Source organism: Tamandua tetradactyla, chromosome 24, assembly GCF_023851605.1.
Source record: "Tamandua tetradactyla isolate mTamTet1 chromosome 24, mTamTet1.pri, whole genome shotgun sequence".
NCBI classification, from domain to species: domain Eukaryota; kingdom Metazoa; phylum Chordata; class Mammalia; order Pilosa; family Myrmecophagidae; genus Tamandua; species Tamandua tetradactyla.
The window spans coordinates 45,646,183-45,665,212 of record NC_135350.1 but is presented as its reverse complement, the minus strand read 5'-3'; positions in this window follow the sequence as shown (position 1 = coordinate 45,665,212).

Sequence of the window (19,030 nt, the reverse complement as noted above, 5' to 3'; positions counted from 1 at the left end):
TGTTTCACATGTAATTATTCCATTATGTAGTTAAATAAATTTGTATTAATTGGACAGTAAAATGTCAAGGGTGATTAAATATAAATTTGCTTTGCAGAATAATTAAAACTTAAGAATACAGATTCTGAAAATGTCTTTAAAATATAATCTAACAGAACTCTTGTAAGCAAATCACATAGGCAACGCCAACAAAATTTAACTTAGATCAAGTGGCAGTAACTTCATTTGTGTTTCCACCTGCCACAGTATCAGTCAAGCAGAAGGTGGGTTTTATGCTCAAAGAAATATTCCAAGTTAGAGACAAGAATCCAAATGAAAGTCTCTTGACTTTTCTGATTTAAAGAGACAATGGCTCTTTTTTCTTTTGAACTTAGGACATTAGATATCACTACCATCTTTAGTGATAGTGATCCTAAAAGGTTCATTTTAATTCACATGTTGCCCCATAGCTTTTGGGTTTACTAGAATTCATATTTTAAAAAGAAAAAGCCTAGAAATCATTTTATAGCTAATGTCTTTACCGTGTGCTGCGTTAGTAGGCATGCCCCCATGTTACTCACACCCCTTCACATTATGGTCCAAATCTCTCCATCATATACCCATACACTGACCCAATATTCCTCTCAGAGCTTGCTTAACTTTAACCCCAGTTTTTGTTTGTTTGTTTGTTTTACATGGGCAGGCACCAGGAATCGAACCCGGGTCCTCTGGCATCGCAGGCAAGCATTCCTGCCTGCTGAGCTACTGTGGCCTGCCCCCAAGTTCTTTTTATATTTCTCTTCTCTGCCTGTAAACTTCTACTCATCCTTCAAAACCCCCATAAAATGTTACAATTTTAATCTTCTAAATGATTTGTGCTTAACACTTTACAAAGCAGGCAGGGGAGATACTCTGTAGTAGTTAGATTAAGGTGTCAATTTGGCCAGGTGATAGTACCCATTTGTTCTGTTGCTGTGGATGTAAATCATCAGCATAGGAAGTTCATCTATGGCTGTTTACATACGTGTCGACCAAGGGGAGTGTCTTCCACAATGAGTGACGTTTAATTAGTTGGAGGCTGAAGAGAGAATGGTCAGAAGAGAACTCTGACCTAAACATTGAAGTTGCGGAAAGGAAGCACCCCAGGGAAAGCCTCTTGAATCCAAAAACTGGAAGAGAAGGCCAGTAGATGTTATCTTGTGCTTTCCCATGTGACAGAGAAAGCCAGAGGAAAGCCAGCTGCCTTTCCTCCAAAGAACTGTAAATGTTTTGTAACTAAATAAATCCCCTTTATAAAAGCCAATACGTTTGTGATGTATTGCATTCAGGCAGCATTAACATATTAATACATACCCTATACTCAAAATTTTTTGTTGAAATATGCCTGTCAATTGGCAGTCTTGGCTAGGCAGCGTCTGAAAGAAGCAGCAAGAAGAACCTACTACCTATTCAAGAACAACTACTAAGCCTCTTTTATAACTGTGATTAACAGTTTATACCAGTGTGGACATTTACTCACTTGCAGAGCACACTCAGTAGGGCATAAACATTTTGTTAATGAGCTGCTAGCTTCCGGTTTTAGGTGACCCTTCCCTGTTATCACTCTTGATTATCAGCAACTCACTTCACTTTAAGAAAAGAAGCCCTATCACTATGAACAGTAAGGATTTAATTCAGCAATAGACTGCAGGTTGTGAGTTACTGCTTAACTGAGGAGGTTAGGTACATTTAACAGAAAACCTCACTCAAAAGAATTCAAACAATAAGGAAATTTAATAATATCTCTGCAGATGTACACATCCAACTGGCAACTTGACGTCACTTGGCTGTCCCACAGGCATCTAAAGCTTAAGATGTCCAAAACTGAATTCAGCCTTTCTCACACATGAGCTTCTTTAGTCATCCTTTTTTCAATAAACAACACCTCCACCTGCCCATGTACTCCTGCACAAAATCAGGACACCACTTCCTCCTTTACCGCCCACATTCACTCCATCACTAACTCCTCGTGCTTCCAAAATATAACTTGATTAATCTAAATGATTCTTAGAAATAATGGAGTTGTTTCTAGGTAGATTTAGTCACATTGAACCATGCAACATTTATAGCATGATACTTGTGGAGACTCAGGGCCCAGGCTCCCCCTCCATATTGGGAAGAAGTCACTGCACATGGCCACCTGTTTGACCAGGACAGAAGTTAAAGGTTAACAGACCTCCTTAAGGAGGAAGGAAAATACAGATGGTATGTAAGCCACCTATTTTGTAAAGTATTAAAACACCTTTCCCCTAAGTTGGTAATTTTTAAACCTCTGTGTTATGAAATCTTGCTGAAGCTGTTTTCATACCTTATGGAATGTCCTTGTCTTAAACCCTTATAAGCTGCCCCTTGCACCTTCCTCTTTTGCAGTGCACTATTTCTAATTCCTTAATGGCCATTGCTGGGAAAAATTTCCTTCTGTGCATAAGTCATTATAAAACTCATGTCTAATTTCATGCCTAACATGTTCTTTGGTCTTGGGGCTGCACCAACACAAGCTCAGGAGCTGGGTTGGAACAATTGTCAAGTCAGCCAAGAGACCAAAGAGCCACCAGCCATAGAAGGCATGAGTTCTAGGAAAGGAGAAACTGGGGTGGGGGTGGGGGATCCCAATTGGCCTGTCTTGTCCAAGTAGGGAGAGGTGGCTGCCCTCCTAGATGAATGAGGGCAACTGTGAGAGTATGAGTATACCCTGAAAATTGGCAGGATTGCTAACTCTTTTGCAACAGATACCAAGATAACTAAATTTTAGCAAAAAGGAGAAAGAACATTAAGTAGTAGGGGCCATAGCTTGGCGCCTTTTAGGAGCTTTATGTATGGTCACAGAGGCAGAACAGGCAGCAAAAGCAAGAGTTCACCATCTAGAAGAGGAAGTAAACTGGAAAGAGATACACACCTTGCCTAGGCAGAGATGAAGGACATTTGACTAATGTTTTAAGGGTGCTGGGAATGAAATATGCCATAGTTGTCATAGCTTCTGACACTGAAGCATTTACTGCAGGAATGAAAGATGTAGTATTGCATACTGACCCTCACTCAACCCCACCCCACCCCACCCCCAACCATTACCATGGACCTCTCACATCTATCCTAAATCTTGCTAGTAGGACAACCCATTTCCCTTTCTGCTAAGGCTATAGCTGACCTTGGAGAGTTGGAGAGTGTGCTAGTTTGAAAGGATGTATGTACCCTAGAAAAGCCATGTTTTAATCTTAATCCTATTTTGTAAAGGCAGCCGTTTCTTCTAATCCCTAATCAGTACTATGTTTTTGAAACTTTAGTTAGATTATCTCCCTGGAGATGTGACTCAATCAAGAGTGGTTGTTAAACTGGATAAGGTGGAGACATGTCTCCATCCACTCTAGGTGGGTCTTGATTATTTTACTGGAATCCTATAAAAGAGGGAAGTTTGAAGAAAGCAGGAGATTCTTTCTGCTTTCTTCAAACTTTCTTGAAAGAGAGCAGAACGATGTAGCCATGAGAAGCAGAGAGTCCACCAGCCAGCGACCTTTGGAGATGAAAAAGAAAAATACCTTCCAGGGAACTTCATAAAACAGGAAGCCAGGAGAGAAAGCTAGTAGATGACATCATGTTCGCCACATGACTTTCCAGATGAGAGAGAAACCCTGACCGTGTTTGCCATGTGCCTTCTCACTGGAGAGAGAAACCCTGAACTTCATTGGCCATCTTGAACCAAGGTATCTTTCCCTGGATGTCTTAGATTGGACATTTCTATAGACTTGTTTTAATTTGGACATTTTCTCGGCCTTATAACTGTAAACTAACAACTTATTAAATTTCCCTTTTTAAAAGCCATTCCATTTCTGGTGTATTGCATTCCAGCAGCTAGCAAACTAAAATAGAGAGGCTGCAGAAAAAGAGGGCAGAAGTAAGGGCAATGGGAAAGCTCCCAGGAAGCATAATGGCCCTAAGCAGGTATCCCACAAGCAGACCTGGGGAGATCTCATTGCTGCAGGCACAGAAATAGAAGTTATAAATAAGCATCCTAATACAGCCCTAGTAAAACTATGGAACAAACTGTGTAAACAACAAAAATTTATTCAAATGAAGTCCCAAACTTCTGAGGGAAAAAATAAGTTAGGAAAGAAACTGCCATTTAGAGCCCAAGCCTGGGAGCCCTCAGCTCCCTTCCAGGAAGCAAGCTTCTTTCCCTCTTCCGTAGGGGGGGAGGTTGAAATCCCCGGGTGTGAACAGCAGCTGGAGACCCTGGAGATCAGAGGCCAAATGTAGAATTAACATCTACTGGTACCCTACAAACCAGCAACAAGTGTTAGCACTAGTAGATACAGGAGCCAAATGTACCTTACTCCATGGGAATGTAGCCTGATTCCATGGGCTAGTACTGGCTATAGATGGCTGTGGCTCAGCAGGCAGAGTTCTCGACTGCCATGCCAGAGACCCGGGTTCAGTTCCCAGTGCCTGCCCATGCAAAAAAAAAACATATATATACACACACACACATATACCTCAATTTATGCAGAAAATGCCTATTAAATTTTATCACCAATCTGGGGCCTCCTATTCCTGCAAGAACTTCGTGCATGACTAAGTGGACTCCGCTCATGCCCAGATTAACAACTGATGTAATGGTAAAGGACTCTAGGATTTGCAGAGGGAGGATATCTGGTATTTAAAACCTCTCCATAATGTTCTTCTGCCTGGTATCTCTTCATTATCAACCAGTCAGACTTTGGCATGAATACTATTAAGTCAGCATAAATTATCCCTTTTGTTTCCCATAAAAATCTTTTGCCCACAGCACCCTAGTAAGCACCTTCCTACAGTGGACTTCACTGATAACTCATGCCCATAATCAAACGCAATGTTGGGTTTGCACAGACTTGCCATTTCTGGCACTACCAGCCTTCCTTAGAATGCCTGCAATTTAAGCTGTGTGGAATACCTTGCTGACCTGGCAGAATTCAACGGATTGGAAAATTTGGAAAAGAATTTTCTCATTTCAGGCTAAAATCCAACTACCATCCTATGATGAAACCAAGGCTTACCTCTTATCCCTTATACAGGAACAAGTGAAGAAGCCCAAACTGTATTGTGGTATGCTGATTATGATGATTTGGGGTGGCTGATAGGAGAAGCTATAACAGTAGGCAATGTTGCCTCTGTCTATATGAAACCACTTGATACAATTCATGATATGGGATAGCTACCCCCCCCCCCCCGTTCTATTTAAATCCCTTACCCATTTAAAAAGCTATTTGCTAGCTGCCAAATGCAATATACCAGAAATGGAATGGCTTTTTAAAGGGGGAATTTAATAAATTGCAAATTTACAGTTCTAAGGCCATGAAAATGTCCCAATTAAAGCAAGTCTATAAAAATGCCCAAATAAAGGCACCAACAAGAGTTTACCATCACTCAAGAAAGGCCAATGAAGTTCAGAGTTTCTCTCTCAACTAGAAAGTCACATGGGTGAACATGGAAATATCTGCTGGTTTTCTCTCCAGGCTTCTTGTTTCATGAAGCTCCCCCAGGAGTGTTTTCCTTCTTCATCTCCAAAGGTCTCTGGCTGCATGGGCTCTGTGGTTCTGGTGGTCCTGTCATCATTTTAAAGCTTTCCCCATAATGCTTCCTCTTTTAAAGGATTCCAATAAAGTAATTAAGACCCACCTGGGATGGATGGAGTCACATCTCCCTCAAATCCAAGGTTAATATCCACAGTTGGGTGAGTCACATCTCTATAGAGATAATCTAATGAAGTTTCCAACCTATAGTGCTGAATAGGGATTAAAAGAACTGATGGTTCCCATAAGATTGGATTAAAGACATGGCTTTACTAGGGTACAAAAATCCTTTCAAACCAGTGCATTCCACCCTCTGGACCCTAAAAAAAGACATGTTTTTTCCATATACAAAATACATTCATTCCATCACAATATCACAAATCTTTAAACCATTTCAGTAACAATACCGATCCAATACAAGGTTAAGACCAACACAAAGTCTTATCAATGTCTTTTACAGGCATGGTCTGTCCTAAGACAAAATTCTCCTCGGCTCTGGACCTGTAAAACTCAAAACAAGTTATTTGCTGCCATTAGACAAAGGAGGAACAGTCATAAGATACATATTTCCATTTCCATAGGGAAAAATTGGAAGGAACACAGGAACCATCGGACCCAAGCAGTTTAAAAAAACCTGCAGGGCAAATTCCATTAGATTTCAAAGTCTGAGAGTCATTTATCTTTGGGGCTTTAGAAAGCTGCAGTCCAACCCTTTCCAAGAGCCTATGCGGTGGCCCACCTCTCTTGGGGGACATTGGGGAGACCACCTTTTTCTTGGCTCCACCTTCTCCAAGGCCTGAGGTGGCACCATTCTTCCACAGTAATGAGGTGGAAGGCCCATCCTCTGCCTTTGGGGAAAACTCACCCTCTCCACATGCTTGGGTGGGTCTGCTCTCCTGGTCCAAGGTTTCTTGACTCTAGATGTTAGCTCTCATAGTTCTGCCTCTGAAGTTATTTTTCCATCAATGTGTCCCATTTCTGTCCCTCTCAGTCAAGACTAGCAGTAGTTCTGTTTATACAGTACCTGCAACATTCTTGATGGCTTTCTATGTAGTAAGCTTGGATCATGTCCATCAGACAGCAGGAGTTTCCACAAATCCTTACTGGTTAGCTCCATTTCCAATCTTGTCTTTCTCTGAAGTGGTTGACTGGTTACACATTTGGCCAAATCCTCACATGTGACACCATTCTCTGGGGTCTCCCTTCCAGAAGCCCAGAATTTTCCAGAATATCAATTTCTGGTTTCTTTGTACCCAAGAGTTCAGTTCTCAGTTTCTCTCTTTCCTGTCACATTTCATTATAAGCTACAAGGAGAAACCAGGCTGCACTTTCACATTTAATCTGGAAATCTCTTCTAAATATCCAAATTCATGGCTTTGAAAATCTCCCTTCCAAACAAAGCTACTAGTCAACTTTGCAGATTATCTGCCATTTTAAAACAAGGTTTGCCTTCCTTGCAGTTTACAATAACATGTGCCTCATCTCTGTCCAAGGCCCTATTAGTAGTATCTTTAGAGTCCACATTTCTACCAATAGTCTCTTCAAAGCATTCTAGGCCTTCTGTATCAAACTTCTCACAACTCTTCCAAAATCTTTCCCTTACCCATTTAAAAAGCTATTTCAACATGTTTAGTATTTGCAAACCACAGCAGCACCCACTTCTCTGGTACTAAAATCTATTCTAGTTTGCTAGCTGCCGGAATGCAATATACCAGAAATGGGATGGCTTTTAGAAAGGGGAATTTAATAAGTTGCAAGTTTACAGTTCTAAGGCAATGAAAATATCCCAGTTAAAGCAAGTCTATAAAAAATGCCCAAATTAAGGCACCGACAAGAGGTTACCATCACTCAAAAGAGGCCAATGATGTTCAGGGTTCCTCTCTCAACTGGAAAGGCCTATGGCAAGCATGACAACATCTGCTGCCTTTCTCTCCAGATTTCTTGTTTCATGAAGCTCCCCCAAGGGTATTTTCCTTCTTCGTCTCCAAAGGTCTCAGGCTGCATGGGCTCTCATGGTTCTCATGGCTCTCTCACTCTCTTCAAAATATTTCCTCTTTTAGGAAGATGGCGGCTTAGTAAGACGCGCGGGTCTTAGTTCCTCCTCCAGAAAAGCAACTAAAGAAACAGAAACAATACGAAACAGCTCCTGGAGCCACGACAGAGACCAAAAAGACAGCGTACCCCATTCTGGAACAGCTGAACAGGCAGGGAGAATCCGCTGCGGTGAGATACCCGAGGGGCGCGTGTTTTCCCGGCCGGGGCGGCTGGCGACTGGGGTCCCCTCCACGCATGTGGCTCCCCGGTCTGACTGGGAACGTTGGATAGCGGGGCCCTCCCGCCACGCTGGCGTCTCGGGCCAGCTGAGCAATTTGGACCGGCACTCCCCCAAGCTGCGGCAGACGGCGACCCCCCCTCCACGCACGGTTTCCCGGGCCGACTGCGAGATTCGGATTGGCAAGTTAAAGGAGCCACAGCATCTTTTACTGGTGGGCCCCGCAGACAGACGAGCACCACGAGCGCCACCTACTGGGCAGGAAAAGAAAAACAGAGCCCAGAGATTTCACAGAAAAACCTTTCAACCAGCTGGGTCCCACACCCAGGGAAATCTGATCAAATGCCCAGACACCAGCAGAAAATAATGGATAACGCTCGGAAAATTGAAGATATGGCCCAGTCAAAGGAACAAACCAATAGTTCAAATGAGATACAGGAGCTGAGACAACTAATGCTGAATATACGAACAGAAATGGAAAAACTCTTCAAAAACCAAATCAATAAATTGAGGGAGGACATGAAGAAGGCATGGGCTGAACAAAAAGAAGAAATAGAAAATCTGAAAAAACAAATCACAGAACTTATGGGAGTGAAGGACAAAGAAGAAAAAATGGAAAAAACAATGGATATCTACAATGGTAGATCTAAAGAGACAGAAGCTACAATTAGTGAACTGGAGGATGGAACATCTGAATTCCAAAAAGAAACAGAAACTATAGGGAAAAGAATGGAAAAACTTGAGCAGGAGATCAGGGAACTGAATGACAATATGAAGCGCACAAATATACGTGTTGTGGGTGTCCCAGAAGGAGAAGAAAAGGGAAAAGGAGGAGAAAAACTAATGGAAGAAATTATCACTGAAAATTTCCCAACTTTTATGAAAGACCTAAAATTACAGATCCAAGAAGTGCAGCGCACCCCAAAGAGAATAGACCCAAATAGGCATTCTCCAAGACACTTACTAGTTAGAATGTCAGAGGTCAAAGAGAAAGAGAGGATCTTGAAAGCAGCAAGAGAAAAACAATCTGTCACATACAAGGGAAACCCAATAAGACTATATGTAGATTTCTCAGCAGAAACCATGGAAGCTAGAAGACAGTGGGATGATATATTTAAATTACTAAAAGAAAAAAACTGCCAACCAAGACTTCTATATCCAGCAAAATTGTCCTTCAAAAATGAAGGAGAAATTAAAACATTTATAGACAAAAAGTCACTGAGAGAATTTGTGACCAAGAGACCAGCTCTGCAAGAAATACTAAAGGGAGCACTAGAGTCAGATACGAAAAGACAGAAGAGAGAGGTATGGAGTAAAGTGTAGAAAGAAAGAAAATCAGATATGATATATATAATACAAAAGCCAAAATGGTAGAGGAAAATATTATCCAAACAGTAATAACACTAAAAAAATAATGGACTGAATTTCCCAATCAAAAGACATAGAATGGCAGAATGGATTACGACCCAGCAATACCACTGCTAGGTATCTACTCAAAGGACTTAAGGGCAAAGACACAGATGGATATTTGCACACCAGTGTTTATAGCAGCATTATCTACAATTGCAAAGAGATGGAAACAGCCAAAATGTCCATCAACAGACGAGTGGCTAAACAAACTGTGGCGTATACCTACGATGGAATATTATGCAGCTTTAAGACAGACTAAACTTATGAAGCATGTAATAACATGGATGGACCTAGAGAACATTATGCTGAGTGAGTCTAGCCAAAAACTAAAGGACAAATACTGTATGGTCCCACTGATGTGAACCGACATTCGAGAATCAGCTTGGAATATATCATTGGTAACAGAGACCAGCAGGAGTTAGAAACAGGGTAAGATAATGGGTAATTGGAGCTGAAGGGATACAAACTGTGCAACAGGACTAGATACAAAAACTCAAAAATGGACAGCACAATAATATCTAAGTGTAATGTAACTATGTTGGAACACTGAATGAAGCTGCACCTGAAATATGGTTTTTTGTTTGTTTGTTTGTATCTTTTGTTTTTGTCTTTTCTTTTTCCTTTTTATATATATATATATTTTTAGTAGTAATATTATTTTAATTCTCTTCTCTATATTAACATTCTATATCTTTTTCTGCTGTTTTGCTAGTTCTTTTCCTAAATCGATGCAAATGTACTAAGAAATGATGATCATACATCTATGTGATGATACTAAGAATTGTTGAGTGCATGTGTAGAATGGAATAATTTCTAAATGTTGTGTTAATTTCTTTTCTTTTTTTTGATTAATAAAAAAAATTAAAAAAAATATTTCCTCTTTTAAAGAATTCCAGTAAACTAATTAAGACACACCTGGAATAGGTGGAGTCACATCTCATTCTAATCCAAGGTTAATACCCACAATCAGGTGAGTCGTATCTCTGTGAGGATAATCTAATCAGGTTTCCAACCTATAGTGCTGAATAGGGATTAAATGTGATGTTTGCTCCTATAAAATTGGATTAGAATTAAAGCACAGCTTTTCTAGGGTACATAAATCCTCTCAAACCAGCACACCCTTGAATTGTGTAATTTTACTATTAAGCTACAAAACACTAGCAAAATATCTCCAACCAACATGGGGAATATCCTTTCCCTAAGGATGGCTATGGACCTGTGGGTAATATGGTTAACACTATTTATCCTATAACTGCATAGGATGTGGTACATGGGGACAGCCCTAAGTCTCTGCTACCTTATAAGACTCTTCACCCACACTTCTAATAATTGGAAAATGGTTAAAGCTAAATATAAAATAAAGCACACTCTCTGGTAAAATTATTCTTTAGCAATTTTTGTACCAATTGGAATTGCAATAATTACTAAAATACACGTGGCAGCTTTAGCCAACTACACTGCACAAGCACTTAATGATTCCAAAATAGCTACATCCTTCTAAATGAAGAAAACACACAACTTAAAAAGGTAATTTAACAAAATAGAATGGCCTTACATATGCTCATTGCAGCACAAGAAGGTACCTGTGCCTTAATTAATGTGCAGCAATTTGTGTATATTCCTGACCATTCACACAATGTGTCACAAATTTTAAATCATACGCAACAACACATACATAACATTGATCAATTATCAGTAAATGCAATATCTAAATAATTTAATTCCCTTTCTTGGCCATGGTGGCATCTTTTTGTAGGGTTGTCATCACAACAAGGCTGTTGTGGGACTACTTGTGTTCTGTTCTTTTATACTGTTGTTGTGTAATATAAATGCAATGTCTGTCATAAGGTCAAGAAATTCTATTGCATGGGGGTAGATTGTGGACACCCAGAGCCCAGGGTTCCCCTCTATATAGAGAGAAAGTTGCTGTATGAAGTCACCTACATGACAGGAACAGTAGTTACAGGTCAAAAGACCTTCCCAAAGAGGAAATAATGTACAGACGGTATCTGTGCCAGTCTGAATCAGTTGTGTACCCCAGAAAAGGCAAATTCTTTAATCCTCATTCAATCTTGCTGGCTGAGCTTTTTATTGTTTCCATGGAGAGGTGACCCACTCAATTGTGGTTAGTAACTTTTGATTAGATGGTTTCCATGGAGATATGTCTCCACCCATTCAAGGTGGGGTTGCTTACTGGAGCCCTTTAAGAAGGAACCATTTTGGAGAAAGCTTTAGAGCCATGAGAGCCCACACAGCCAGAGATATTTAGAGATGAAGAAGGAAATTGTCCCTGGGGTAACTGCATGAAACAAGAAGCCTAGAAAGCTTGCAGATATTTCCATGTTCCCCCTGTGCCTTTCCAGTTGAAAGAGAAACTCTGAATGTCATCAGCCTTCTTAAACCAAGGTATCCTTCCCTGGATCCCTTAGATTGGACATTTCTATAATCTTGTTTTAATCTGGACATTTTCACATTCTTAGAACTGTAAACTTGCAACTTAATGAATTCCCACTTTAAAAGCCATTCTGTTTCTGATATATTGCATTCTGGCAACTTGCAAACTAGAACAGAGTTTGGTACCAGGACTGGGTGCTGCTGCAGTTTGCAAATACCAAACATGTTGGAATGGCTTTTTAAATAGATAAAGGGAAGATTCTGCAAGAGTTGTGAGGAGCTTGATAGAGAATACCTAGAATGCTTTGAAGAGACTGTGGGTAGAAATGTGGACTCTATGGGTATTTCTTATAAGGTTTTAGACAGAAATAATGAATGTATTGCTCCAAACTGGAAGGAAGGCATTCTCTGTAGATGGAGAGCAGAATTTGGGAGTAAGGAACTTGGACATTTAGCAGAAGATATTTCCAAACTAAATGTGGAAAATGCTATCTGACTGCTCCTTAAAGCTTAAAGTGTGAGAGGAAAGAGATAAGCTGAGAACTGAATTCCTGAGTACTAGGAAACAAGAAATTGATGTTCTGGAAAATTCTGGGCTTCCAAAAGAGGATACCCCAAATAATAGTGCAAAACATGAGGATTTAACTGAACATGGAACCAGTCAGTCATTTCAGAAGGAGCCAGGATTGGAGATGGTGTTATCCAGGAAGGATTTGTGGAAACTCCTTTTGTCTGATGGACATGATCCTTGCCTATTACATAGAAAGACAGCAAGAGTGTTGTGGAATCTGTATAAACAGAACCACTGCCAGTCTGGACTAAAAGACTCAGAAAAGGGACAAAGTGAAGATAAAAGTGTCTTCAGAGGGAGAACCCTGGAGGCTAAGGTTTGAAATCAATAGACCTTGGGCCAGAAGAGTGGACCCACCCAAGTATGTGGAAAGGGTGAGTTTGCCTCAGAGGCAGAGGATAGGCCTTCCACCTCATTGCAGTGGAAGAGTCATGCCACCTCAGGCCTTGGAGAGAGTGCAGCACATTCCTTGGGGATTGAGGAGACCCTGGTTGTCATCACATAGAGGGGTTGAATGGGTGCCCTGGAGATGGCAGAGAGCTCAGTTGCAACCCCGATGCTTGGAGTGGGTGGAACCAAGAAAAGGTGGTCTCCCCAATGTCTCCCAGGGTTGCATTCAGACAGGAGCAGACCACTGCATAGGCCCTTGGAAAGGGTGGGACTGCCACTTTCTAAAGCCCAAAGATAAATGACTCTCAGACTTTGAAATCTAATGGAGTTTGCCCTGCAGGTTTTAGAAACTACTTGGGTCCATGACCTCTGTGTTCCTTCCAATTCCTCCCTATGGAAATGGGTATATGTATCCTATGACTGTCCCTTCTTTGTATGTTGGCAGCAAATAACTTGTTTTGAGTTTTTACAGGTTCAGAGCCAGAGGAGAATTTTGCCTTAGGACAGACCATGCCTGTAGATGACTTTGATGAGATTTTGTACTGTTTCTGACTTTGTATTGTATTTTTTTATTGTTACTGAAATGGTTTAAGTCTTTCTGATATTGTTATGGAATGAATGTATTTTGCATTTGGAAAGAACACATCTTTTGGGGGTCCAAAGGATGTAATGCACTGGTTTGATTCTGTGGCATACCCCAGAAAAGCCATCTCCTATAATCCTCACTCAATATTGCTGGGTGGGAGTTTTTTGATTATCCACGGACATGTGACCCACTCAATTGTGGGTGGTAGCTTTTGATTAGATGGTTGCCATGGAGATGTGTCTTCACCCATTCTAGGTGGGGTTGCTTATTGGAGCCCATTAAGAAGGAACCATTTTGGAAAACGCTTCAGAGCCATGACAGCCCACATAGCCAGAAACATTTGAAGATGAAGAAGGAAAATGCCCCTGGGGGAACTTCATGAAACAATAAGCCTGGAGCAAAAGCTAGCAGATATTGCCATGTTCCCCATGTGCCTTTCCATTTGAGAAAGAAACCCTGAATGTCATTAACCTTCTTGAACCAAGATATCTTTCCTTGGATACCTTAGATTGGACATTTTTATAGTCTTGCTTTAGTTGGGATATTTTCATGGCCTTTGTTGTCGACTTGCAACTTAATAAATTCCCCCTTTTAAAAGCCAGTCTGTTTCTGATATATGACATTTTGGCAGCTGGCAAACTAGAACAAGCATTAAAACTCCTTTCCTCTGATATGTTGATAACAAATCTCCAACTCCCTGTGCCATGAAACCCTACTGAAATTCTGTTCTTATACCCCATAGAATGTCCTTGTCCCAAACCCTTATTAGCTGCCCCTTGCATTCCCTACCTTTGCACAGTGCTATTTCTACTTCTTGAATGGCTGCCACTAGGAGAAATCTTCTCTTGTTTGTAAGTCCTGATAAAACTCATGTCTAACACCATGCCTACCTAACATGTTCTTTGGTCTCTGGGCTGTGTCAACCCAAGCCCTTCAAGAGCTGGGTTGGAACAATACTCTTTTTGTGTTGAGTATATCACAGTGCCCAAAACAGACAAGGTTTCTGACTTCATGAAACTGGCAATCTAGTGGGAGAGACAGACAGGAAAATTAAGCCAATTTGTAATATAATTTTCACTAGGGATAGGTTAAAAAATAACCAGCTCTAGAGTGTATGCAATTTTAGACAGGGTGATCAGAGAAGCCCTCTTTACGGGTTAACATTTTACATTCAGCCCTAAGGGAAGTAAGGGAGAAAGCCTAAGCCAGAGTGCACTTGCTGCTTTCAATGAAAGATCTGGCTAATGCGGCTGAATAGAGTGAAGGATGGGAAACATGATAGGAAATCATATTGAAGAGGTATCCAGGAGTGGGGTTACCCAGGGCCCTGTAGAATGTGATTAGCACTTTGCTTTTATTGTAAATGTATTATAAATATATTCTATAAATGTATTTATTAGAATCCATGGGAGGGTTTTGAGCAGGGAAATAATAGGATCTGACAACTTGAATGGTTCATTCTGGCTGCTGCGTGGACAATGGTCTGTGGAAGGACATCAGAGAGATGAATTAGAAGGCTCCTGCAATGGGTTGATTATTTTTTAGCCTCTCTTGATTGATTTTTTTCTGCCAAGAGGCTATTAGAGGGCACTGTTTATATGTGGTCATGGAACTTTATTTTCTTAGTAAGATGTTATTTTTCTGCTAAGGAAAAGTAGTATAATGTCAGGGACTATGAAAAATGAAACAAGACTTGGATTAATATCCCTGATAATATTTCCAATAAAGGCTCAGACTCATGTTTCCATTCATTAAGTACTGTTTTCCTTCTATTTCTCCCCCTTTCTGAAGTTTTGGGATGAGATTGTGGTTAGCTACTGCAGCTAAGTTTTGCCCAGGCAAATAAGTACATTATTTTGACTTGAGTGGAGTTCTGGCAACTTGAACACTCCAGACTTCTTTCTTTTCCCAAGGACCAGGGCTTAGGCCAAACACTATCAGGCTTTTTTTCATAATATACTCATAATATTCTTTTATGCTGTTGATTTTATAATTGTCCCACTAAATTTACAAAGGCTGCAGTTAATGGAAATAATTATTCAAAGAGGACATAATACAGAAAAGCCAGGGTTTTCATATTAAGGTTCAACTAACAAATGAAGGATGCCTAATAAGAAATTTCGGAAATTGTTTCTGTCCTAGGACTATTCAGAGCCCTTTTCCTTTTGCTGCAGCTGAGTTAGTTCATATTACTTATTGCTTAGAAACTTCCTTATACCAGGGCCAGAGATTTCTCAGGCTCTCAGACCTAAATGCAATTTCTTAGAAATCACACATTTGGCTCTTTGCCACATCTTTTGTTTCATGGAAGGGTATGAATCCTAAGATGGCCAACCAATCAAAGGACTTTCCTTTGACATTTGAGTGAAGAAATAGTCTCCTACCCACTGATCATAGACAGAGAAGCAGGGGGAATCACTGGCAGCCATTTTGCAACAGCAAAATGCCTACTAAGAAAGCAGTCAAAGAGCGAGAAAGAGTTACTGAGACATAGAGAACAGGATGCCAGGTCCTGATCACATTCTTTAAATATGAGTTTGAGTCCTGCTAGCCCTACCTCTAGATTTATAGATCACATGATGTAACATATGGTAAGCTGATTTATCATTTAAATTGATAAATCAATTTATCAACTGACTTGGATTGATTTATTGAACTCAACAGTATATTAACTCTGCAGAGTTGTTGGTTCTCAATTTTACTTTACTATCACACACTTGTAACATCTCCTCTGAGTTGAGGAGAGAAGCCAGTAACAACATATCCTAGAATCCCCTTCTTACATTGGTTCTAAGTTCAAGTTTGCCAATGAGAGTAACTCATTACTAGATGGATAAAGCAGAGAAAAGAAGCTTTTATTCTTAGGAGGTTATAACAGCCTCACAACCTTCTCTTTTGGAAGGTTATGACAACTTCCAGAGTCTCAGATCTCTCTGCAAGCTCCCACTTTCCGATTGTGGCAACCTAATGCAATGGTTGCAGACTTCTCTGCAAACTCTTTTTTTGAAGTCAAGGTGGCCATAAATGGTAGCTTCTTCCACTCCTCCACATATCTGGTTTTTTATATTTGTCCATGAGTTCCAACTTCTTATACTTCTTTGTAAGTTTTAGCTTCTCCATCTGCTCCAATGCTTCAAACCAGAGTCATTAGAGACTTTCTCCAATCCTTTGGCTATAGCTCTAGAACCTTACTCTTCTGGTTTCTCCTACATTCATGTAGCCCTCAGTTTCTTTATGAAATTCTTTTATTGCAGAATATTTGAAGTTACTTTGTTTTCCTCACTATATCATATGTGGTAGTTAGGTTCTGGTGTCAACTTGGCCAGGTGAAGGTGCCTAGTTCTGTTGCTGTGGACATGAGCCAATGGTACATGAAGCTCATCTGTTGCTGATTACATCTGCAGTTGGCTGGGAGGTGTGTCTGCTGCAATGCATGATGTTTGATGTAATTGGCTGGCACTTAAATGAGAGAGCTTAACCTAGTACAGCCCAAGCAGCTCAGGATTCCTCATCTTGGCACTCGCAGCTCAGCCCAGGCCTTTGGCGATGCAGAAAAGGATCACCCTGGGGAAAGTTGTTAGAATCCAGAGGCCTGGAGAGAAGGCAAGCAGAGATCCCCCTGTGCCTTTCCATGTAAGAAAGAACCTCAGTTGAAAGTTAGATGCCTTTCCTCTGAAGAACTATAACTAAATAAATCCCCTTTTATTGAAAGCCAATCCATCTCTGGTATGTTGCATTCTGGCAGCTAGCAAACTAGAACACCATGTTTTGGGTACCAGAAGTGGTTTCAGGGGGTAGAGGTTGCAACGGAGTGGGATAGAAGGGAGGATAAGAACCTTAATGATGGGTATTGGTTCTCAATCCTATTAGATCTAAAAGTATTAATGACCCCATTGCCAGTGACAATGGCACTGATAATACCTAGCATACAGTAGCAAAGTGGCTGATTAGTTATCACCTTGGGTTACCAAGAAGCAGGGCAACAGGATAATGTAGTGGAAATAAAAGAGTACAAGGACTATAGGTTGGGTTGGATATTTCAAATTACACTGGAGAGTTTGGAGAAAGTAAATAATAAGTTCAAGGCTTTAAATACCTACTTTCAAGTAAGAAAGTTTCTTACCAGCCCTATCCACCCTCAATTGCTTACCTGATACAGCCCATGGTGAAGATTTCTGAAAAAACCCAAATCTGACCCTGCAAGTGGCTGAATTACAAAGTGAATTGTAGAGATCACTTGCAAGGTCTCTTATGTTAATGCATTGATCAGGAAAGACTGAAAAATTAGATGGGAACATTTGGACAGGTTTCAGTAAATCTAAGGACCTTGAAGTCAATAATTCTGCTAAGACTTCCTTGACAGCTGAAACAGCACTTCCTCTACTGAGGTAAATAGAAAAATGGCCCCCAGAAAATGTTCACACACTAATTGCCAAAATCTATGGATATGTTACCTTTCATGGCAAAAGAAACATGCAGATATGATTAAGAATCTTGTGATGAGAAGAGTGTCTAGGTGGACCCAACATAATTACAAGGTCTTTTATAAAAGGGAGGTAAGAGGGTCAGAGACATAGAGAGATTGAAGATGCTACACTTCTGGCTTTGAAGAAGGGAGCCATGAGCCAAGGAGTGTGGGCAACCCCTAGAAACTGCTAAAGGAAAGTACTCTCCCTTAGAGCCTCCAGAAGGAACACAGCTTTGATGATACCTTTAGCCCAGTGAGACCTCCAGGATGCTAAAATAATTTGCATCGTTTTAGGTCACTACATTTGCAGTAGTTTGTTACAATAGAAATCGAATTCACCTACTGTCTGAGGAGGGCAGCCACCCTTTGCCTGAAGAACCTGTAATGACCTCTCCTGAAACAGTTGTTTTGCAGAAAACACCAATTCTCCTCAAGACCCACAACTATTGCCTCTCATTTCATTGCTTCTAGAGCTATAACTAGACTCAAATCCTGGAAGGCCCCAGGCCTCAATACCTTGCACAGTGGTATTGACCCTGTGTGCCAGTTTGAATCTGTGGTGTATCCCAGAAAAGCCATTTCCATTAATCTTCATTATTGCTATATGGAAACTTGATTAGATTATCTCCACAGAGATGTGACTCACCCAATTGTGGGTATTAACATTTGATTAGATGAAGTTGTGACTCCACCCATTCCAGGTGGGTCTTGATTAGTTTACTGGAATCCTTTAAAAGAGGAAACTAGCAGACAAACAAATGAAAAGAGGAAACATTTTGGAGAGAGTCCCTCTTTAGAGCAACTAATCAGAGAGTCCGTGCTGCCAGAGACCTTTAGAAAATGTCCCTGGGGGGAGCTTCCATGAAACAAGAAGCCTGGAGAGAAAGCTAGCAGACACTGCTATGTTCACCATATGCCTTTACAGATGAGAGAGAAACCCTGAATGTCATCAGCTTCTTGAACTAAGGTATCTTTCCCTGATGCCTTAGATTGGACATTTTTATAAACTTGTTTTAATTTGTACATTTTCATGGGCTTAGAACTGTAAACTAGCAACTTAATAAATTCTCCTTTTAAAAAGCTATTCCATTTCTGGTATATCACATTCCAGCAGCTATCAAACTAGAACACAGCATGGATTAATAAATTTGGAAAGCTGTTTGTAAATATTGCTAAAATATATTTTTTTCAAAGGGGTCACAGTATTTGTTCAGGAGGACTAAAATATAAGAGTCTTTGGTCCACTGCAGATAGTTTAACTTTATTGCTAACTGATAGTATATGCAACCTATAGTTCTATATTGTGGGGGCTTTTTTCAGTATTTCACCATGGCTGTGTGGTATGGATAATGATCCAGTAGAAAAAGATAAATTGGTG